General features: G+C 35.6%; 1 protein-coding gene across 1 annotated transcript in view; it reads right to left on the reverse strand.

Annotated features, from left to right (window-relative positions):
- Window positions 1–25181, reverse strand: part of LOC112048022 (gustatory and odorant receptor 22) — a 140514-nt gene that overhangs the window by 11069 nt on the left and 104264 nt on the right. The window contains exon 2 of the transcript XR_008251399.1: window positions 18965–19006. The gene's annotated coding sequence lies outside the window, so the exon portion shown is untranslated. The remainder of the gene's footprint in view (window positions 1–18964; window positions 19007–25181) is intronic.

The raw sequence follows: 25181 nt of genomic DNA on the forward strand, positions 1-25181 counted from the left end.
GTGATTGCTTATAATTTATGCGCATCGTATAAATTATTTATGAATGAGTGCTAATTATAGTAGTACTTAGGAATTGTGTAGTAGCGAGAATTCGCTTTATTTACGTTTTCACGTTGACAACCGGAACACAGTTGTTTATTTATAGTACTGAAAAGGACCTGGGTATTTACCTCATCGGTTCATTATTATAGGGCGTAAAATCCCTAAGGATACGTATAGCCTTGGTTGTTTTATAATACACTCACCTACACGTTAGAGCAACCCACTCACAATCTTACGTGTATTAACTAGGATGTGCCTGCGACTTTGTCCTCGAAAAAATGGTACTTTCCCCTGGCATGTCCTCAATAATTATTATTACGTCTTTCACTTCATAGACTCTACATAAACAGATTTTGTGCATGAGTTGAGGTCTCAGGTAATTTACATTTATTATAATTATTTTATTTCTCTCATAAATTTATTAAGTCTATTTTATAATTTATCTCTCTTTAGACTCTACATAAACAGAACTCTATTTATGTAGAGTCTAGAGAAAAGTAGTGTAGTTTTTGAATGTGTTGCGGTCTCAGATAATTTATATTTATTATAAATATATGAATAAATATCTTATATATTTATTTACACTAAGTATTTTATAGTTGTTAACAATGCTTATAAAATACAAAACAATATTAAAAAAAATACAAATATGTCTATCTCTAGGGATATTCTCTCTTTTGAAGACTCTCTCTCTTTAGACTCTACATAAACAGAGTTTGTGAATGAGTTACGGTCTCAGATAATTTATATTTATTATAAATATATGATTTCTCTTATATAATCATTTAGACCAAGTATTTTATAGTTTTTACAATGCTTATAAAATACAAAACAGTATTAAAAAATTATAAATTCATCTATCCCTAGGTATACTCTCTTTTTTTTACACTATCTCTCCTTAGACTCTACATAAACATAGTTTGTGAATGAGTTGCGGTCTCAGCTAATTTACATTTAATATTTTTTTTCTCATGTATTTATTTAGACTATCATTAAATTTTAAATGTTTACGCTTATAAAATACAAAACAATATTGATAATTTATAAATAATTTTATTTCGTAAAATATAAAAGTAGTAATAACGCACAAGTAAGTGGGTACGCTCAACGGTCAACTTTAATGGCCAAGTGCGGAAAAGGCCGAGGAAAGCAGGAGAAGTATTCATTAGAAAACGGTACCTACTCCTGCTGCGATGAGATACGAGTAGGTACATACTAGTCGTATAGAAGTCAAATGGTTACCTAAAGTTACTTCCTATTCTTAAATAATAGGCCCAATGTCTTAATTTTTAAAAGGATTTGGTTACTAAATGTTTTCCTTTGGTGTCAAGGAAAATATTAAGAAAGTAAAAAAAATGTTGTATTTGTTTCTGATTGTATAACTGTCGTAGGCTCCAGATTGGGACCGCAGCGACGTTACCGGGGGATTTGGCGGAGCGCTGACGAGGCCATAGGCTGAAGAAGAGAACTCTGAGGACGTGTCCTCTGAGACTTGGACCTTGGCTTAGATCCGTTCGGGAAAGCTGTGTATCAGTAGGTACGGAAATCCCCGTGACATAGTCATGCATGATAGTAATTACATACATTTAAATAGTCGCACCAGATAGAGATAAGCTTCTCTGTTTATCTCTATCTATTTTAGAAAACTTTTGGGATTGCTCCTCTCACAAACAACTACCTATTTACGAGTAGTCATCCCCACAAAGCGCTGCTTTGAAATTTCTAACTACAATTTTCGAGGGAAATTCTCTACTGATGACTAATGTGAATTTGATTCGATACAAAATTGATGCAAGGTCATGTCTATTACCTAGTGACATAGCAATAGATCGACTTTATAAATTGCATATCTATTCTTCTACATTAATATAAAGCTAAAGAGTTTGTTTGTTTGTTTGATTGAACACGCTAATCTCAGGAACTACTGGACCGATTTGAAAAATACTTTCAGTGATAGATAGCCCATTTATCGAAGAAGGCTATAGGTTATATTATATTTTTAAATAATTAGGTAACTATATATCGGTGAAAGAATTTTCAAAATCAGTTCTGTAGATTATCCCCTACAACCACAAAAACTTTACCTCTTAATCACACTAATAATATTATAAAGGCGAAAGTTTGTGTGTGTGTGTATGTTTGTTCCTAATTAACGCTGCGGCTACTGAAGCGATTTGACTGAAATTTGGTATGGTAATATATTTCACTCTGCATTAACACACTCTGCATTTTCATCCCGGAAATACCCATGGTTCCCGTGGGATTTGTGAAAAACTGAATTCCACGCGTACGAAGTCGCGGGCGTCCGCTAGTACATTATATATGACGTCGTATTGTTTGGTAACAGAACGTCATCGATAATTAATTAGCTTACGATAGGAGAGGTTCGAACCAATAACTTTGAACATTATAATTTAACAGTCAATTAATAGACTTACGTATAATAAAATGTTTACAAATACATGGTTGATTATTATAAAACGGTTGTATAATACGTTTATTGAAGTTCGTGGGCATTATTATTATAACCGAAGTACACTTTATAAGAAAGGCATTTTAAAAGTGCTTGCAAACTAAGCTTAATTGAAATAAATGAATTTCCATTTCATAGACATAGGATGAAAATTCACACCCATTTCGGTTTCTACATGACATTGCACCGGAACGCTAAATCGCACATGCATGTATTGTGATTAATGTTTAATTAAGACTTTTTAAAATTCACAACTGAGATGTTACGTTTTTTTTTTATTCTTTACAAGTTAGCCCTTGATTACAATCGCACCTAATCGTAAGTGATGATGCAATCTAAGATGGAAGCGGGCTAACTTAGGAGGAGGATGAAAATCCCGACCCTATCGGTTTCTACACGACATCGTAGTGGAACGCTAAATCGCTTGGCGGTACGTCTTTGTCGGTAGGGTAGTAACTAGCCACGGCCGAAGCCTCCCACCAGCCAAGTATGAGAGTTGATAACGTTATTCGTATTTAGATAGCCATTTGGATGTGTTACACTGACTAATTACGTCATCTTAGATACCCACGACAGTTCTGTGAATGTTCACTATGTCTTAGAAGTTGGAACACCTGTGTCATATCAGCTTTGAACTTCCTGTTGATAGAACGATTAGTATGTATCCTGAATGATGTGTTTCAGACTGCGGGGCGTCGCGGTATGAAAAGTTCAAGTCATCGAATTCCTTCAAGCCATTCACAGAGAGCGAGACACGTTTGTATCAATTGCAAGAAATATTTCAGAGATTACATGATGTCAGCTTTTTATACGATGAGCACCACTTCTTTAGAATGTTAGTATGAAGCCACAGATTAAACAATAATAGGCATATAGAGTGCACGGAACACGGCAGTGAAGTAGCCATTTTAAATACAAATTCAAAAACATTCATTCATTCTCGAGTCAATACAACACAAAGCGTTGCATCAGTAATTTTCAATATTAGTCAAGAAAAATGGCGTCATAAGTTTTTAAATATTTTAAAAACTGCTTACAAAACATATGTTTTCTGTGCAAAAACTAAAAAAACCAAGATGTAGTATTTTTATAGGTTTTGGTGAATTACAAATTATGAAAAATTATTGTATATGATACATAGAAATATTTTGGGGATATCAAGAATTTTAATGGGTTTCACGGCTTGTAAAGTCTCTTTCTGTATCATTCTCTATTCTATGTATGAAGCTAACTCTTATTAAGCGGCTAAAGCTTCTGTTTGTCGCCGATAGCCAATGGGATAAAGTCAAGTTGAATAAGCCAAATCAAAGCTTGACAGGGTCCGCTACTTATCTTATAACATTTTTCCGGGTTGAGAGTAAATACTCATAGTTCTTTTCTATACCCAGTCAACGTAGGTAACCTTTGTGAGATTTTCAAGAGGAGTGATTTAGTAGTTAAAGGGTGGAAGTGTAACTAACAAACAAATATATAAACTTAATTTCGTATGAATTTACGTAACGAATTGTTTTACGAAAAAAACCATAAGATATCTCGAAACATAATTACATTTAGGGCTGACGTATTAATGTCCATTAGCACACGTCTCAGTGGTATTATCTATAAATATAAATAAACTATTAAACAATAATTAGAGGTATCTAAGCTACGCGATCAGTGAGTCGAAATTATAAACGTACAATTAGATGAATGAACGTTGTTCACAATAATTGTACAGTGATAACAGTAAATATTATTTATGTTAGGTGCGAACTCACTTCACACGTGTTGGTATACATGTGAATATTTATTGATATTTTGGTTTCTTATATGGCTAATTTATTGGCTTCAAAGCAGTTATCTTATTAAATAATACTTTTTTCTTTTACTTAAAAAACTGGATCATCTCCGATAGTAAGGTAGGGGTAGCTTGGGTAGGGTTAGGGTAGGTGTTGCGGTAAAAATCAGTTTGATGCAATGCGTCCAATACCTCCAATGCGGATCTATGGACGATCTACCATCGCATCGGTCATGTATAAAAGAAACAGCAAAAATTATTTAAAAAAAACTGATTCATCATTATCAGCCTAATGGAAGCCTATAGGATATGGAGCTTTGACTTAGACCCATCAAGCATAAATTTATTTTAAAAACCGGATTCGTCTGTTTTATGGTACAGTAAAACAACAGTAAATCTATAGGTAATTACTCACATTGTGACTTAATATTTTTATAAATAACTATTCAGTGTCTACTTTAAAGATCACCAAATATAGTAAAAACATTCGATTCTTTTCAAATAAAAGGGGTTACCCGACATGGTCAGAATTTGCGTCATTAAGACTCACATTTCTAAGTAAAAATGAGATAAATGCCATAAAGCTTCATTTCTAAACTCGGAGTCGAGGTCTTCCTTGTAAATGACACTAATAATAGTCCGTGTTGTAATACGAGATAAGCAATAAACTTAGAATATTGACTCTCCGGTAAGGTACGTAGGTCAATATTTTTTAAGGAAGTTAGTACAGAGCTAGGAAAAATCAGTGACGTCCTCAGAATGACGTCGTGTTATTTTATCTTACGAATCATCTTGTACCGGTATCGTATTCCATTTGAAACTAGCGGACGCCCGCGACTTCGTCCGCGTGAAACTCTACCTCTACCTTACCCTACCCTACCTCTACCCTCAGTGGCGTGCACTTCATAGATCAAAAATGCACTACCTACCCTAAGGACTCAATACAAACCTATGTTACACCTACTATTCCCGTACTCTACTCTTAATCATCCCGTACTCTAGACCTATCCAACCCATACTCTACCACTACCCGGCACTTGCCCTACCCCTATCCTACCCCCTTCCCTACCCCAACTCAACTCCTTTTTTTTAACGTGGGAAAATCCTTATGGATACCTTCTCGCCACGGGGAGGCAAGAAGGTTATGTCAGGCTTCAACCGACTAAAACCCCACGGTGTTCCGACTCGCCGCCTGATGACTGACCCACGGGAACATTAAAAATATATAAGTCGGAAAAGACTATGTTAGGACTAGGAGTCGGTGAGACGATAGTCTAGCGAACCGGGCTCAAACCACCACCTCTCGGTGATGTCCGGCCCCTATATCACTGAGCTAGAAGGCTTACGTTTGCGTAAAGGAAGTCAAAAATACTACTGAAGCAACGTAAACACACTCGAGTAGATTTTAATCTTTCATTCATCGTATTCCATTCATACTCGTGTACGGGAAAACGCAACATTGTGATACTTGATACGTATTACGTACACTGAAGGGCGATACAGAAATTACGCACGTCAGACGGCAGATGGTATCGTTTTCAAGTTTGTTATAAGGACGATCACAGTACTAATTTCTCAAGTCATGGTGATAAGTAAGTCATTAACACCATCGAATTGCACAATGCTAAATCATTTTTTGGATGGATAACTAATCTATCTATATGAATAGATAGATAGATTAGCTTTATTTTTTTATCGGAAACTAGCCGACGTCCGCGGTTTCGCCCGCGTAATTCCCGTTCCCGTGAGAATACGGGGATAAAATATAACACTTACAAATAACGTAGCTTTCTATTAGGTAGTTAAATAATTTTTATATGTAGGCTTGCGTTTGATATAATCCAAATATTAATCCGTCTGCTCCAAATTCAGACTTCAGACTTCGGTATGTTCACATACCATCCGGTGAGATGACTTTGATTAAAAAAAATCAAGTGATATTGAGAGTACTTTTAACCAAAAGCACTTGATACAATTTCATAACCATTGCTTCAACTTCGGGTTTTATTCAAAACACGATTACAAATTGAATGTGGTGCCACAGTATCACATTTGCATCGTAATGATGATAACGATTTCCATATAGATAACTCATCCACGTAATTTGTTAGTTGTATGAGTAACTATCCCGTCAGTCTATTGGTTACGCATATTAAAATCCAGGGTTTGATACGAAAACTTGGTAATTTTGGTTGTATTTTAACTAGAGAACTTCTTCGTTTGTCTTGAAGTTAGCCTATGTGGCGTCAGATCATGAGATCCTGATTTTAAGTCTCGGGTCGGCCTATTAAATATTAAGATATTCGGTATTTTTCTCAAAAGTAGCTCGGAAAAAGTTAATTGTTTTTGAGAATATCTTAGCAATCCATAGATTCACCGTGCGGGTGCCGGACTTGTGACCGATAGGTATAGGGTTAAGGACGGCCATGACAGTTTACTAACACTCTCCTTCTCCTTCTTCGTCCTTGCCAAATTTGGTAAGATCCTAGAGCTAGAGTAGCTTAGGATACCTGTTCTAATATAGAACTAGCATTTATAGCGAGGCTAAGGTCTTTAAGCAAGTTATAGAAAGATTTAGCTGGCACCTACTTCTACGGCGCAAAAACTAAGCCATTTTTAATTAGTCAATTTGTCAGAGCGTAATATTTATTCACTGTGGCCCTGTAAGCTCTGCAAGAACTATACCCCTAGTGCCTAAGAGAGTATACGTAAAGCCGTCCAATATGATCATTATTATCATTACCATCTGATAGTAATCAGTAGAGCTATTTTGTATCGATGCTTCGTATAACTCGAAAATGCGAGTATATGATTCACCTCTATATCTCTCTGTTTAACACTAAAGAAAGATGAAAGATAGAGATCAATTCGAAACTCGCACTTTCGAATTTATTCAAAACATGGGTACAGAATAGTCCTCCAGTACAGAGACGAAATTATCATACTAAGTCCGTAAATTATTGTTATGGGGCCAATAAATAGGCCAGGCCGACAATAATAATAATGAGAAACTCTCCCATTGGTTTTGTGGCTGTTCTACTGCTACGTGTCTAGAACTACTCTAACTCCAGACAGACTCGACTCCAGGAGTGTGGTTACTATGTTTTTTATTTTATTTCTAACTAGCGAACGCCTGCAACTTTGCCCGCGTGAAAACCTTTTTTTTACATATCCCGCGGGACCACAAATTTTTCCGGGAAAATCCAGAGCAAAACCCAGTTCCATTTCAAATTTCATCCAAATCTCTCCAGTAGCCGCAGTGCAATAGAGGAACAAACATTGTGTGTATGTTTCTTCTATAAATTAGTAGTGTGATTTTTAATAGCCAAAATAATGAATTTGGAAACTTTTATCCCCTTGTCTCTATTCTTAAGCCATTATATTTATGAGACATGATACAATGTGGATACCAGTCATGAATGTAGGTTGAACAGATCATAACACATCCCAAGTGAGCGAGCTATACAGAACATCATCACTTAGCATCAAGTGAGATCCTAGAACACAATAGGTAATACGTTACAATATATACAATACAATATCTTTTTGGAAGACGTATATACTCTCTCTATACTCTCTATATCTATCACTGGATATTTTAACAATGCGTTTTTGTTATGCTGACGTTACTACTACATCCAATAGCTAAATCGACTTCCTGAAATACTATAACCATACCTACTTATTACAAAACCAATTGGTTTTTGTAATTGTTAGGTATGGTATAATACAATTGCTATAGTTTTATAACTATAAAACTATAGCAATTTTATTTTTATGATTGACATTAGGTACTCATACTACACCACCGTCTATAGATTGATTTAAGGAAGTGTCTTGAATGTAAAATACGAGTACACATCCATACCTAACATGCTACTGACCCTACATAATGATTTAGTGAGAATTATCCAACATTTACTAAGAAACACTAATTATAGCGTGCCACTACAAAAGCGTTAAATGCCTTTGCATTTGTTGATATAATTAACTAAGTAAGTTTGAATAGTTACTACCTGTTATGATTAAGAGTTAAGACTCGTGCGACGATGCCTATAATGATGTTCAAAAGTTAATTAGGGAAATTAGTTTGCTTATAAATGCTGGTATACACAGCGCGTTTGCGTTGCGTCTGAACCGTGTTGTTTATAGTCTTTCATAGAAAATATCCAAGTTGTACCTATAGCGAAATCACAACTTGCGAGAAGAGAGACGTTTTAAATCAATGTATATAATTAATTAAATGCATTCTACTACATAACTATACCGATTATATAAAAGACAAAAGATTAATTGGATATTTAGTCTAAATAATTTTGTAAGATGGTAATGACAATAACTAAAAAAATATTTCACTGGCTGAAGTATTTAATAGCCCAAACTTTTTTTCTAAAAGCTGAGAACTTTCAGGTTTGATAAAATGTCGGAGGTCAGGCTAGGCTTTCGATCTATAGGGTGCGTTTGATCCTATTAGCTTTAGTTCAATTTTTACGGTAATATCTAATGCAAAAAATAGCAATGTATTCAAGTTACAAATACTTTTTTGCTTCTGGATAATTTAAATAAAAATAATTTGACTAGTGAGAAATACGATTGTAGCAGTATATATCCTATCCGGTCCTATATCCTTCGTGCGTATTAGTAAAATAATACAATAAAGCTCTGAATCGCACAGTGTGGATTGGCTTTAATTGCTTTAAACAAACACATTTGCTATAAGTTTACACTTGCTGGAAAGCATTGGATTTTTGTTATTTAACAACAACCCGATGCTTGTCTACAATCTCACCTGTCTAAGATTTTTTTTTAAACTTTAAAAACTTTGACTTTGAAAAAAATATAGTTTATTCTGAAGATCGATTATTTTACGTACATAAATTTATCAAATATTTTTTTATAATATTTATTTAATTCTAAGATCCGTACCTAAACCATCACAAGTACAAGTAAAACAACTTACGCTCAGCTGTGTTCAATGTCTTTGAAACTATTAAATAATGGTTAAAAATAACAATAACAAATATATAATGAAGATTAATTTTGACTTATCATTATTTGACATTGGGTATCAATTTTCTCCGAACTATTTAAAAAACCCATTACGTGACACTACCGATCTACAAGGAATGATCAAAACCTTTGTTTTGTTTGTAAATATAAACTCACTAACTGCTAAACTAGATCTAAATTCAGTTAGTTGAACTAATGGTTGCCTCAACATACTTGGAGATTCTCAGCATTCAATTACACCTATGATAAACAGTCACAAGTAGATGAAATCATGACACTTAGCCCGATTACCAGAACCATTTTACCGTGTTTGTGACAAAAACATTAGTAAACTCAAGTAGATGACTCAATCCAAAGGAAGCTCTGGGTGTTAACATACAATACAACATCATGCCATAAAACTATTAGAGCCCCTATTGTCAGTACATCGGAGGATGCTACCCGCTGTGACTTTAAAAAGATAGAGAGATCACTGGGTGTTAACTATGGTGTTAGAAAAACTATTATTTTGTTTGAATACAGAGATGATTTTAAAAAAAACAGGTAGACTCTAAATCTAAGATACTGAAGTTGTAGGTGTTCTAAATTTAGGCAGTGGTACAGAAGACGGATAAGTATTCCATAATTTTGCTGTACGAATGAAAAATATAGATGTAAAAGATCCACCCCAGGTATGCCACCGTTTCCTGGGTTTTACTATTCTATGGTAAGAGGGGAACGAGGATGGTGGAGTTCCTGTGCACACTCTTCAAAGTGTATCCGACGAGAAAACCGAGAGACAAGCCACATTGCGACGGCGCTACAATCTTCGAAAAATAATCTGCGTCATTGAATTGATCCTTATCGCAGCGATCTATGTAGGCTACTGCATCGAGCTTTTAGCAGAACAGTCCAAAGGTGACAGCAATTATTCATGCAGGTTCTGATCTGAAGCCTGGTAAAGCTTAAGAAGTTGTTAAGATGTACCACTTTACTATAACCAGGACTTTATTGAGGAAGAGTAGGGATTGTATATTTTCTGTATGCTCCTTAATTTGACCGCAGCAGCGTCACTATGGTATTTGAATGAGCGTAAAATCTCTGCCAGTCCGAAGTTTAAAATACCAATGTATAACGTCCAGCGAGACTTGGATCTCGGCTAGGAAGAACATTTTGGACCGATAGGGTTTGTAGGTGACCATGGTTGAAATCTGCTTTCGGGCTAAAAATCGAGGATTTAGAAATCGCTGGCAAAGACTGTGATCTTATGATGGTGCTGCCAAGATGGCATGTATTTATTTATGATATTGTTCGGTTGTAAAGAACACCATTATTAAGGCGTTTGGGACAGTGCTAGTCTAGTTTGTTTGTTACCCAATAAGTCTATCATAAGCTTCACGTTCTACGAGTAGGTATAAGCCCAAAGTATGTACTCGCATGAACTCATGTGGCACGAGCTTGTCTCGTTAAGGCATGCACGGTAGCTATTGGTACTTGATAATTTGTTCCTGATATTATCGCTCATGTAATTGACGCATAACTTACAGTTAAAAAAAATTAACTATTGTTGTTACATATGTAACTCTTTTTTTTATCTTCTGGGTTTTTACCCGGATAAACGCGGTGCAATTAAAATATCTCGTCCCATGATGCCTCTATCGCGGTCGAGTTGGTAAAAAATAAAGCCGGATTGAAATTAGGACAAGCGCTCACATTAGAGGAGTAAATTCTTGTCGTATAATGTAAACGATTGTCTAGAACATTGTCTTCCTAATATTTCTCTTTATAAAATAAAATAATGAAAGAGTCAAAATAAAAAAAAACACAAGTATCACGCAGTTTTAAAGATGGGCAAAGTATCACAAACCTAATTTACGAAAGAAAAGTTTAAATAAAACTGAATAGTCAAAAAAGTTTTAATACACGTGAACGTATGAACATTGTTCTGTTGAAATGTATACCAATCGTGTAATTGTGTAATAATTTATAAAAGTTACGAAGCATAAAATAATAATTTACATATCAGAATGTAAGATGTTAGTGCGAACATAAACAGAAATTACACATTTAGAGGCTCGAAATCTTCAAAACTCTCAACAGAATTGTTTGTCGCAGTGCAATATATTATATACCATAAAAAGACCGTTCAAATTTGCAAACTATTTATTGCACACTGAAACGACTCCTGTACGAAGGCGGCGTCTTTGCTGCCAGTTTGTCCTTGTTTTGTTTACCGTTAACAGATGAATTAAAACAATGCTCGAGTTAACTTTCACTACGTTATATATGACGCAATAAATTGATGTATTGTCTAACGTCAGGCCTCTTCTAAAACTCCCCATTTTGTAACTTTTGTTTTTACTTTAACGGTAGTAGTGCAACCGCTCCGCGGAGGTCCATAATGCTTCGCCACAAAAACTAGCGTGCGACTGCCTGCCATTGCCCACTGTTTGAATTGTCATTGTTAGTGTGCCATCGGCTTTATAAATAACGCTACACAATGCTGGGCCTTTGCACGTAACACAATTACATTTTTAACAAGTGGAGACCGTGAAATTCATTTCGAAACGCCTCAAATAGATGTATCATTGAATATTTTGTGTTTGATAAATTGTGCGTCAACATAACGCCCCTTTACGGTGTATCGCTTTAGTAGGCGAAGCGACTGCGTATTGTGTACGATTATTGACTTATCGGGGATTTGCAAACAGATGTGATGCCCACATTGATAAAAAGTCTGTTTGACGTAATTGTGATTTTCATAAGCACTATTTATTTTTTTACTAGCAGTCGTGAAATCACATGAAATATATTTTGAATAAAATATTCAATTGAAGCCCGCAAACTCTCCTTAAAGAAACAGTTAATAATTCTGTAATTTATCAGGTTGTAAAATAGTCGTCCTAAATTAGATTCAAATTCGTTTAGCCGTTTTTTCGTCTAACTTCCAAAACAAATAAACTTGTGTATTTGTATTATTAACATTAATACCAACCCTCTTCTTATTACTAAATTTAGAAAGGAGAATTCTCTTGAAGTTATAGTGAACTAGTGGACGCCCGAGACTTTGTCCGCGTGGAATTCAGTTTTTCACAAATCCCACGGGAACCATGGATGTTTCCGGGAAGAAAAGTTAAATAGAAATAGAAAGAGGAACAAACATACACACAAACTTTCGCCTTTATAAATTAGTGTGATTGCAAAATCACTGGTGGTAAAGCAAAATCTTATACGTAAACACAAGACATTAATATGTATACATTAAAGAGTCCATAGAGTCGGTGTTAAGAAATCGCTTTCAATTAATATACTCAGTAAACTGGTTTCCAACGCGAACTTAGTGGTCCCCAGGTCGGCGATGACTCACACAGACCATGGACCATGGACCATGGAAGATTACAACGTAATCGGCTGACGTACATACCCCGCGCTCGTCATAGACTAATTAGCCTATTAAACAATAAAGCACGTTGCATTCGAGATGCTGGAATTGAACGAGTAATGTACACGTTACAATCATTTTGTTTCGTGGAAAACGGAGATCGTAAAGGATCTTGTAACAAATGTCTCATCCAAGGTGCATTGCGCGTTTACGCATAGTGAAAACCCCTATTTCGATGTCGGTGTATGCCTGACTAGTTTCGAACCCATACGGGGGCCCTTAGTCATGAGCTGGTTCTTGCACACGGCTCTGTCCAAACTGGCTTATTCCGACGTTGTATTAGGTGAGTATAGCCGTGTTTCATAATAAATTAATAGCACGCACGTTAGTTTGAATTCTAAAAAAGAGTTCATAGTCTACTGGAATGCTACTTCTTTGGGCTTAGCATTTGCCAGAAATAATTGCAACCTTAAAACTTTTCGATCAACTAACTTATTACTTTACTAGCCGACGCCCGCGACCGTCCGCATTAAAATCGATGTTAACTTTCAACTATCCCTACCCTACCCCTACCACTCCTATCTTCCACCTTGGAGTTTATCATCAGCCTCATGTAGATGTTTTATGAACACATAATATGGTACATATACTATTACTAGGAGGATCAATTACAATACTGTCTCATATATAAATCACTCTAAGTAAACGTTTTTGGATATATCGAACGCACATCACTGTTTAGGCAAGGTCACGGTATACTTGTAATATAAGATGCCCTTAAACAAAGTCTAAGAAAATTGATTTAACAGCGTTTGATAGATAAAATAGCACCAATTGAAAAGGAAATAGAAATAAGAGAAAAAGCGATAAACGGAAAAGATTGTTACAGATAGCGAACTAAAAGAGTAGCTATTACCTTAATGACGCTTATAAAAAACAAAACAATATTGCTGAAGCTGGACATACAATGTAGTTCAGGTGTAATTGCGTGTCGTATTAGTACGGAACGTGGTCTAGGATATGATTAGAACTTTGACGGAACATACAGATTTATATTTCACATTTGGACGCCATAATTTCGACTCTATGCTGTCTTAAACAAAAATCATATAACCTAGGATGTGTGGGGCTTAATAATCTTGTTATTGAAACAAGTTGGTAGCCCTCCTCCTAACTTGTTTACCAAAAGTTGTTACTAACCAGCTGTTTTTCATTTTTACTGTTGCTTAATTAATAGTTATACAACTTAACAGCCACAATGTCCTACAAATTGTGTGGTACATTTTCTTGTTCCGACTCTCAAAAAGTTAGCTACCAGAATCAAGAATTTTCGTAAATATAAGAGTTGAGTATCTCATCTAGATGAAGCTGCTCACTGAAAATAATTAACTTGACTACCAATGTAAAAATGCTCCACGGATCCTGGGCTAATAAGTCTAACAGAAGAAAAAACTAGAGTGATAAGCATTTAAATATATGCATTGTTTTATCTGCATAAAATAAGAAAAAAATGTATTTTAGGAAGTTACTCCCGTGTTGACTAGAACTCTTCTAAAAGTGTAATAAACTCGTTTTTTAAACTTCTATAACTACGAAGACCTTTGATTTATGTTAAGATAGTAGTAGGTACGCTTAGATCTATTACAATAGATCTAAACGTACAGATCGATCTATGTGCAATGATTTTCATCATTAGATTGAATGTTTATAAACGCCGCTGTTATAAACGCAATGAACTCCCTTGTATCATTCGCAACTGCTACCCACAAAAACGTAGTATCTAATAGGCGATACATCAATAGAAGATAGCCGGTGATAACGAGCGGTCATCAAGATGTCTTTCTCATAGATACACGGCCCACAGCTATGTTGCTTGTCAACCAGTGTTTAGATACCAATTAAACAAGTTATCTTGATAAATAGCGTCTTCCTTAGCACGTATAAGGAATAAACTGAATGAATCGAGAACACTGAATACAGTTTACAGTTCGCATCAGGAGGGCTACTCTTTAACGATGTTTGTATGACTCACAAGTGCGAGATTTTAACACTTCTATCTCTCTCTCTAACATGATATTAGATAAAGAGTAAGATAGAGGTCAATTCGAAACTCGCATTTGCGAGTTATATAAAACATCGTTACAGAATAGCCCTCCAACAGGCTTCTTTGACTATGCTAGTTGACATTATACATCATCATCATAATTATCAACCCATATTTGGCTCACTGCTGAGCTCGATTCTCCTCTCAGAATGAGAAGGGTTAGGCCAATAGACCACCACGTTGGCCCAATGCAGATTGGCAGACTTCACACACGCAGAAAATTAAGAAAATTCTCTGGTGCAAGTTGCAGGTTTCCTTACGATGTTTTCCTTCACCGTTTGATATTTAATTTCTTGTGCCAGATGTTCTCTGCCTTCGATTCGGAAGACGTAGGTTTGAACCCGGTCCGGAGCATGCACCTCCAACGTTTCAGTTTCATGTGCATTTTAATGTATAATATGTATATGTACAATGAAACAGTGGACAATGAGACATTCATCTATAAAGATCTCTATCATCTACCATTGACCCTTATTCTTAAGCATGACAAGGTTCAATCAAACAATTGATGATCTAGATTAAAATTTTATAAGTGTATCCTACATTTCCTACTACTACTAACAACATAAAACGCTTGGGCCTGGGAACAGAAATTCCACACGGTTAAAGTTGTGGTAGGAAATGAGAATTTTTATAAAATCCCTGCAAATAGTAATTTACTTAGAGGGTATCATCTTGGTATGTACAAAACAGACAAGCGTACGACTATTAAACAAGATATAACAGCATAATTTCGTTTGAATTGACAAGCCGAAACAATTTAATCATTATCTCTGTCGGAAAATTAGCTGAATTACATCCTGAAGGATATTGAGATCTATTTGTATTTGCATAAAGTTCAGATTGGTTCGACAGCGAGGAGGATTATAGGTCGTAAGGCTCAAAGTAAGGTATGGCGGAGGAATTGGCGGTATTCGCCAACGACTGCAGCGGTACGGCATTGCGAGTCGTATAGTCAACGGGCTGGGTGGGCAAACCGCGGCGGTTGGCCCTCTTGGATTTTTTCTTGTTTCCCGTTTTCGAATTTCAAATTTCGAACTGTGCGAAATCGTTTCATGTCCGAATACTTTGCAAGCACACGCAACGCAAACGCAAATGAGGAACCACCATCGCTGATGTATCACGCAATGGGGATGATGACTTGGTTTGAATATATTGATTTTTACGAGACATTCGGGTAAATAAGGTCAATATTAACTAATTAATATGTAAAAAACAAAGATTGTCTGAATGTTTGCAAAATAAATAAGATTATAAAATTTCAAAATTAGTAAAAATATTTTATCGTAATTAGATGAAAATTCATACATTTTTAGCTTCCTTACATTAAACGTGACATTTTTCAATATACTATGAACTAAAAACATAAACGCAAAAATAACAAAGATATTTGTAATTTTTTTTAACGCCCATACAAATCTAACGATTATTGTGATCAACGACGTCATTAATTCGTGCCATTTTGTATGGGGCGTTTATTAGAGATCCGTGGCAGTGCCCCAAGACCCGTTTAAATACCTATAGCTCTGAAAGTAATGATCGCAGATACCCTGTTACTTTTAGAAAATGGCTTTTCTATTAGCATACTCCTAATTTATATACAATTTAATAAACTGTCATCATCTCTATTCTCGAGTGCTACGAAATCTATCATCTATTAAATGAATGCCAGTATAATTTCTATACAACTGCTAATATAATAATTAAATCACTACAACTAATTAGTATGAAAATATAATAAAGAACGGTGTACAATTAAAACATTATTGCATGATAAAATTATGTTGTAATTAGCTCAACAATAATTAAAATCGAAGGTCATTATCGTAACAAAAACTTGAGAGCAAAGCGATCGCCTTTTTGCCGCGAATCCAGATTTGTTCAGACAGAAAAGTTAAGGCTTACGATTCTCATAGATTTGTCAATTTAATTAGCTTATACTCCGCGTGGTTTTAACTAGGTATATAATACTATAGGTATATGCCTGATTTAAATTCTTTGTTTTTTATTTAAATGCATGTGTGTTTTCCGGTAACTAAAATGCTGACTTACTAAAATATATTTTTTTTTTTCTATTTTTTATTTCGCTATCTGGAATAAATTAAATTAGGTGTATTCCAGCAGACTATATACCGCATTGTTTTTCTAAGACAAAGTCTAATAACTTTCATAGTTACTTTTAAAAAATAAAATACAAATTCAAATAAAATACATAGACTCGAATTGAGAACCTCCCCCTTTTTTTAATAAAATAATCGTGAAAAGTTACAATAAAATTTAAACAATTTTAAACATTGTGAAGAGGTTCATAATCTTTTTTACGGAAATTCGTAATAATGAAATGTACTTACGATCAGAAATTAATACCATTAGGTACATAAATTAAATACAAATTAACATACATACATACATACATGTAAGTATACCACTCTTTTAAGACTTTACAACGCCGATGAGCCGTGAAATAATTAAACACAAATCGTGAAAAAAAAATTCGGGCGTTCTACACCGAACAAAATGTCTATGAAATCATATCTAGTTGGACAAAACTTGAAAAAGAAGACTCTTCTAACAATATGTATGTCTATGGTATAGAAAAACACTTGTGAAAATTGTGAACGAAACGCAATGGTCGCTTAACATGTGCAGTACAATTATAGTAACGGTGCACGGAACAGGAAAACGCATTGTGACTTGCGTTCATCATTATTATATTGTAAGGATAATTTTACGTAATGTCATCAAACCGCCTCTTATGAATTAATAATCATGATATGAATAAGATATTCTCATACTAATATTATGAATAGATATTCTATTTGACGGCCTCCGTGGCGCAGTGGTAGGTTCTGGGTTTAATCCCTGGCTGGGCCGATTGAGGTTTATTAATTGGTCCAGGTCTGGCTGGTGGGAAGCTACGGTCGTGGCTAGTTACCACCCTACCGACAAAGACGTACCGCCAAGCGATTTAGCGTTCCGGTACGATGTCGTGTAGAAACCGAAAGCGGTGTGGATCATCATTCTCCTAACAAGTTAGCCCGTTGCCATCTTAGACATCACATCACTTACCATCAGGTGGTGAGATGGTAGTCAAGGGAAACTATAAAATAGCCTATAACACTCATTAATAACGTGACATTACATTGGTAAAAAAATCAAAATCAATTTAGTAGATCTAGAAATTATTACTACGAACTCACAAACTTTACAATATTAGTATAAATAAAATTACTAAAAATCGAGAAGGGCCTAATTATGATCACGACGGCTAGACGTATTCTTAAAGGTAAATCGATATTTAGTTAAATACGGTTTATTAAAAATAAAGAGTACGTATATTAAATTGGTTATTTAGTTACCTGAAAAGCTTGTATAAATAGATATTTTCTTCTTTGCAAACATTCGTTCAACATGATGACAATCCAAAGAGTACGTTTCTCGAGCTCCCAAATAAATATCTGTTCACTCTTAACAGTAATAATTTATAACACATTATATTTTACCATGACACCGCGATAAATAAATAATTTCCTCAAAAATAGATTCACGAAAAATATCTCAAAAATCAATTCGAAATTTTCACATTTACACAAAATACGACGTGTTGTGAAATCAATCAACCACTGTCAAATATTTCCATAGATACAGGAAAATTATGGCTACAGATAATATTAATAAAAACTAAATAATGCTCAGCCAACATCATAACCTCTTTACTGTAGCGGCAGCTCGAGACCTACTCAACAACTTTAACCATAGAATTATAACTTGTACCGAATCGTAAATCTATGACTTTAACCGTGTTTTATTTTTTTATTATCTGTCATTAATTTAAATAAAACTGAAACTAAAACGCTAGGTCCGTGGGGTCCGAGTACTCGCTTTCTTTTTAAAGAAATCGAAAAGCTATTAATCGACGCCTCCCGTGACCAGAATGCTGGCCTATATTTAGGTCAGAGAATCAGTATTGCCATACTACGTGGCAATACTGCCAGCCTTCTGGGCACTTTATCATCGATTCCTAAGAATTCTACGACGCCTAAGTCGGTAGATATAATTTTATATTTTTTTATAATAAGTTTAGGTTAGGTTAGTTACTAGTAATTTAAATATTATTGTATTTAGTTAGTGTAAATAATTATAAAAACTAAAATAATATTAAATTGTTTATGTAAAATAAAGCAAAGTTATAAATACCTTAAAGTACTGGCACGCTGTGGCAGTGACTGGATACTGGATCTGGAAAGAAATAACTCGTTTCAAATACAGAATTAAATAATTATTAAAAAAAAAACAGTAAATAAGACGCCGCTCAAAGAACAGACAAACTGTTTAATATTTTTGGGATTTACATCGCAACCAATGATTAGACTGCATTTAATAATTTAGTATTTAGGTTTGATGTTTTGATGTTTAAGCCTCGGGCTGGTGCCAATTCGTGCCCTAGATCTTTTTGAAGGTACCCCCAATTCAGTAGGGGCCTCCGGAAAATGCGCTTGTCAAGCAATTTTTAGTACATCTTTATATGTAACCGTATTATTACGGGTGCGAATAGCATGTACCAATTCAGAGAGCCGTGGAGTCATTGGAACTGGTCGGTATTTCAAATTACAACCTGTCATATAACTGACAAGATCATGACGAACACAAGAGAAGGTCGTAACATTAACTGCCAATTAAAATTATTAAAATACAAAACTTAAGGGATACACAAAGTATCGCTAATTTGACTAAATTTGGTGAATTATTAAAATGTGGAAGTAAATTATAAAATTACACTATCACACTAATAATATAAAGGCGAAAGTTTGTGTGTGTGTGTGTGTACTTACACACTTGTGCATGTTTGTTCCTAGGACCTTTGCGATGCGGCTACTAAAGTGGTTTGGCTAAAATTTGGAATGGAAATAGATTTCATTCTGGATTAACACATAGGCTACTTTTCATCCCGGAAAAATCCATTGTTCCCACGGGATTTGTGAAAAGCTTTGATAAATTTTGATGTATCTATATTGTTTCTCGATACAAGATACAAGGGGTCTTAGCCATGTGCCACGTCGATTCTCTTTCTAAAAACGCTAACGCTTCGAAAACTAACAAAATGTATGGGAATGACAGATCCGATCGACAACTTGGTCACGTGACCTGTCGATAGTGAATGTCATTCTCATACTTTTTTTGATTCTCGAAGCGTGAGTAGAAAAAGAATCGACAAGTTACATGGCTACAGGACAAGTTTGGTATTAGATAGCTATAAATATAATAACGTTTGGTCTGAACTAACACTGCAGATTAGAAAAGTTATGAAGGCCAAATTATGACCTCTGAAGTCGATCGGTAGAATAATTTGCGCTGGGCAATTATTTAATTACTAATTTTGGTAATGGATTTTTTATTCAACAACAAATTCACTAAACACCAGGTAAATAGATATGATTCATCTGGTCTTGAGTGACAATGCAATAAAAATAAGTAAAGCAATAATAATGCAGTGCACTGTGTAGGAAGTCATCATCATCATCAGCCGATGGAGTCCACTGCTGGACATAAGCCTCTTGCAGGGACTTCTAATACACAACCGTATCGAGCCGTCAGCATTCAGCAGCTTCCTGCAATCCACTTGATGTCCTCGGTCTACCTAGTTTAGGCTCGCCATTCCAGCACCTTGGGACCTCGAAGTCCGTTGGCTCTGTGAAATGTCTAGTAAGTAGTTGATCTTAATTATATGAATATTATTATATTTGGCTATGTGGATTTAATCTACTGGACACAATAAGCCACTTGTATATTAGTGTTCATTATTATCAGCCAAGGTGCTGGAATGGCGACCCCGCACTAGAAAACGCAGTGTTGTTGGACTACCCATGGGTGGACTGATGACATCAAGCGAGTCCAGGGATTCGCTGGATGCAGGCGGCTCAGGATCGTGGTGTTTGGAAGCTATACAAAAGGCCTATGTCCTGACGTGTTGGCTAATATGATGATGATGATTATTATAATGATTATATTACGGTGGGTAACGTTACAATGGGCTGTAATTTAGTGGGCTACAGCCTACAGGGCTAGGCTTTCCTCTTAACAGGAGAGGGGACCTTAGACACCACGTGATCATGATAATCCAATTCGGAATGTCGGGGTTAGGACGATATTTTTTAATAGTTAACGATCACTATCAGATGATGATGACCAAGACCAAGGCTCGGGGGTCCACCATCGACTTCTCTAACCCGGGGTGAAAATTTTTAGTGAAAATTTCTTAAAATAAGTAAAGCTCAGTATTTCAAACCCAGACCTGACTCGAACCTAAGACCTCGCAATCAGAAGCAGCTTATTCTTAAGTTGCTGACTTGCAAACATGTTATGAAAGATTCAACATATAAAATATACATTTACTTTTTTAAGAGCCTCAATAGCTCAACGGTAAGAGCGGTTGGACTCATCACCAATGGTGGTGGCTCGATCCCCGCCCCGTTGCACTATTGTCGTACCCACTCCTAATACGGTCTTTTCGACTAGTTGGAGGGGAATGGGAATATTGGTCATATTTAAAAGATATGGTTAATACTCTTTTAAAAAAAAGACTGCATGTAAAGGCTCTATGCTGCTGCGTTTCAGCAAAGAATGCCTAAAATGTTTATTATCATGGGAATCATATTTATACTAATATTATAAAGCTGAAGAGTTTGTTTGTTTGTTTGATTGAGCGCGCTAATGTCTGGAACTACTGGTCCGATTTGAAAAATACATTCAGTGTTAGATAGCCCATTTATCGAGGAAGGCTACCCGCGTAATTATCAGCTAGTAATTTGATAAAGTTTCTCTGAAATTGAGGTCAGTAGACTAAATCTACTCCAAACATGTTATTATACCCAAACTGGATTCGAACAAGCTACAACCATGACCTAACACACGCCTAGAATTATTAGTTAATCATTGAATAGCTTCTAAAATATTATAAATTGTATTGGGACCGTTAAAGTAACATATTTGACTTCTTAGTACTAATTCAAGCATAGATAACGGAATAAAAAACTGTATTGCTGAAAAATGTTTCAGTTAGATTATTGAAAATATGACTTACAGGCGAAATAACTAAATCACCGACGATATCACGAATTTCCACTAGTTTTTGATTATGTTATTTTGTTACATAAAAATAAATTAAGTACATACTCGATTAGAATATGTTTACAAAACATCAGGATCCATTGACGGAATCAGGAACTGAGCTAAAACGAAAACATGTCAAACACCTTTCAATTTATCGCCAATTATGTCGGTAACGAGGAAAATAGAAGTGTCGCGACAGAATCAATAAAGCTATTATTGATTCGACACCTACACGTAGTTGAACTCTTTAAATAACTTAGTGAACCAGGATTTCCGTTGTCACTCGCATCTGCGACGATAGGTCGAGAGCTAGCGATCGAGTTTCACAGTTTTAATAAGAAAATACATCACTAGCGTTGTTCTTGAATGTGGTTTGTTTATCTCGTTCACAGAACAGACAACGCTAAAAGCTAACGCTTTTAGCAATAGAAGTAGCAAGGGGGCGTAGCCCGCGTACACCAGGGTGTGCGGAACATCGCAATCGCATCGTGTCCGCGCATGTACTAGAAGTCTTGTTTTATTCTGTGACAAAAGGAATAGGTAAATAATATTCAACTGTAAAGTAAGGGTGATATATTTAATTTTTCACTAAATATTAAACAGCCATTTAGGCCTTTTATTTTTTATTTTTTTTTTTATTCTTTACAAGTTAGCCCTTGACTACAATCTCACCTGATGGTAAGTGATGATGCAGTCTAAGATGGAAGCGGGCTAACATGTTAGGAGGAGGATGAAAATCCACACTCCTTTCGGTTTCTACACGGCATCGTACCGGAACGCTAAATCGCTTGGCGGTAAGTCTTTGCCGGTAGGGTGGTATCTAGCCACGGCCGAAGCCTCCCATCAGCCAGACCTGGACAAATTAAGAAAATCTCAATCTGCCCAGCCGGGGATCGAACCCAGGGCCTCCGTTTTGTAAATCCACCGCACATAAACACACAGGCCACGCCCCTGGGTACGCTGGGTTCAATACAAAGAATTGCCACTTTATAAATCTAGTTACTTCTTATATCTGTGATCTCGATAGTGATTTTCAAATACATACTAACTCTTTCTGTCTATATTAATTAGATAGAGACAGAGTAGAATCCGAAACTCATACTGTCGACTAGTCGAGTTCATCGTTACTAAATTACAAAATAATTAATATAATTTAGTTTTTTGTATGTTTTACCAATAGAACCGGAATTGAACCAACCCTACAAAAGGCCAATAATGATGAATTAAATTAAATAATAGTACATTAAGATATAATTGCCGTAAGTTGAAAGTTACAGCCGGGGCGATATTGCATTGCATTGCATTGTGATTATTTATTAAATTATTATATTTTGTTGTCCAAAAATTCGATTGTTAGCTGAAAGCTTTTATACGAGTAGCTCTCGGTCTAGAAAATGGGTACAGTTTATGCGGAAAGCCGGTCAGAGCATTGTTCGAGGGCAAAGAATTTTCTAAAATTTACCATCCATAAAAAATCCAAGCACGAATCGGAATTTCCACAGATAAATTCTGTATCTTTATTTTAAGAATCTTGTAGATATTTTCTAAAATTATATTATTTATAATTTTTCTTTACTTTGCACGTATAATAATTTAGATATCATCCCTTCGCTCCTTTACTTTATTTTAAAAATAAAGATTTTTCTTTGTGTCACAAGTTTAAAGAACAAACTTGAACGCAGTTACTTTTAATATAATTAGAACTGTTTGTATGGCGAACTTAAGCTAAATTAATTAAAGTTGTTTCTGAAAGAACCACGGGAAGCAACTGTCTTTAAATCCTTAAACTTTATGATTTAATCGGCTAAGTTAATGCATTACTATGTTGGCACCGCCTTCAGAAGGTAGCACATACGATGTTATTTTTCGCTTTGTAGCTTGTGATAGGTATTGAAGTTTATTTTTTTTGTTAAAAAGATTTTATTTTTCACAGTACGGGAAATTTCATTATTTTCATTTTAACACAGAACTACTAACCTGATTTTCATAAAAATTTAATCGGACCAACCTGGAACTATACCTTTTCAAGCAAAAAAAAAAATTAATATCGATTAAGAAATGACGCAGTTGAGGTATGAGGTAACAGACATTAAAAAGAAAACATACATCGAATTGAGAACCTCCTCCTTTTTTTGAAGTCGGTTAACAATGTACTTTTTCGTCACTAGCATCGAAGTTGAGATGAAAACGAGCGGTGTCAGAGCACTGTAATTTTAACCGCTAAGCGCTAACTACAGAATTCATGTACAGTTTTACTGCGGAACCCTAAAAGCGAGCCCCGTGGCAAGAACCTGGTTACGGAACTTGTCTGGGGAGTCAGTCTGCACGGCCATTTTGCTTGTCGCTTCCTATTCCTATTCCGGCTATTGTTGAGCGTCCTGTCACAAATATGCATGCGCGTACTCGCGCGCATACAAATTGTTAGCTGTGGCCCGCGACTTCGCGTGGAATTCTATATTGTGACGCACTTCGACGTCATAAAAACCTTCCATGTCTATGTTATGCTATTTCATATCTATACTACACCAGCTGGCCTATTCGCTATTTTGGTTTTTATTATCAACTTATTGTAATAAACATCAAATCAATTGAAAAAATCCACCTACAAGTAAGTTCGTTGATGACACTTCCATGATATGCGGGCGACGGGGGAAAGACTGCGCGGGTGTGAAATCGTACGCGTGGGGTTTTTATTCATCGCTACACACCCCCCGGCCGGCGTGGACCATCGGGAGAGTAACGAACGAAGTTGCTGAGCTATACATAAGACATCCCGTACCCGTAACCAGTAGGAACCGGATGACGTTTTGTTACATATAATCTCAATTTCGTATAATATGCTAACTAGCATACGTCAAAGATAGTGAATTAGCCTGCAGACCTATTAAAATTAAAATGTAGAAAAAATAGATGGATTAATAAAAGTAGAGTCACAGAACACAAAATACCTACAGATTTTAAACTTATTTTAATTTGCGAGAAATATTGCGTGTAAACTTTCATTGTACGCTACCGTATCGCTTATAAGATAATTATAAAGAGTATAGTAAGTTATCTTTAAAAGATAGATTTTTTTTGTAGATGTATAAAAGATGAATAACCAGTGACGCTTTGTATTGATATACCTATATCGTCGCAAGCTCCTAGGAGTGCTAACATGCGACCAACGAGATAAACTCGAGAAGAGAAATAGACACAAATTTAAACCAATGGCGGTGCAACCGTATAAACTCTGGTCAGGTCTGGGTGGTGGGAGGCTTCGGCCGTGGCTAGTTACCACCCTCCCGGTAAAGACGTATCGCCA

The sequence above is a fragment of the Bicyclus anynana genome, chromosome 13 (genome assembly GCF_947172395.1).
Source record: "Bicyclus anynana chromosome 13, ilBicAnyn1.1, whole genome shotgun sequence".
NCBI lineage: Eukaryota > Metazoa > Arthropoda > Insecta > Lepidoptera > Nymphalidae > Bicyclus > Bicyclus anynana.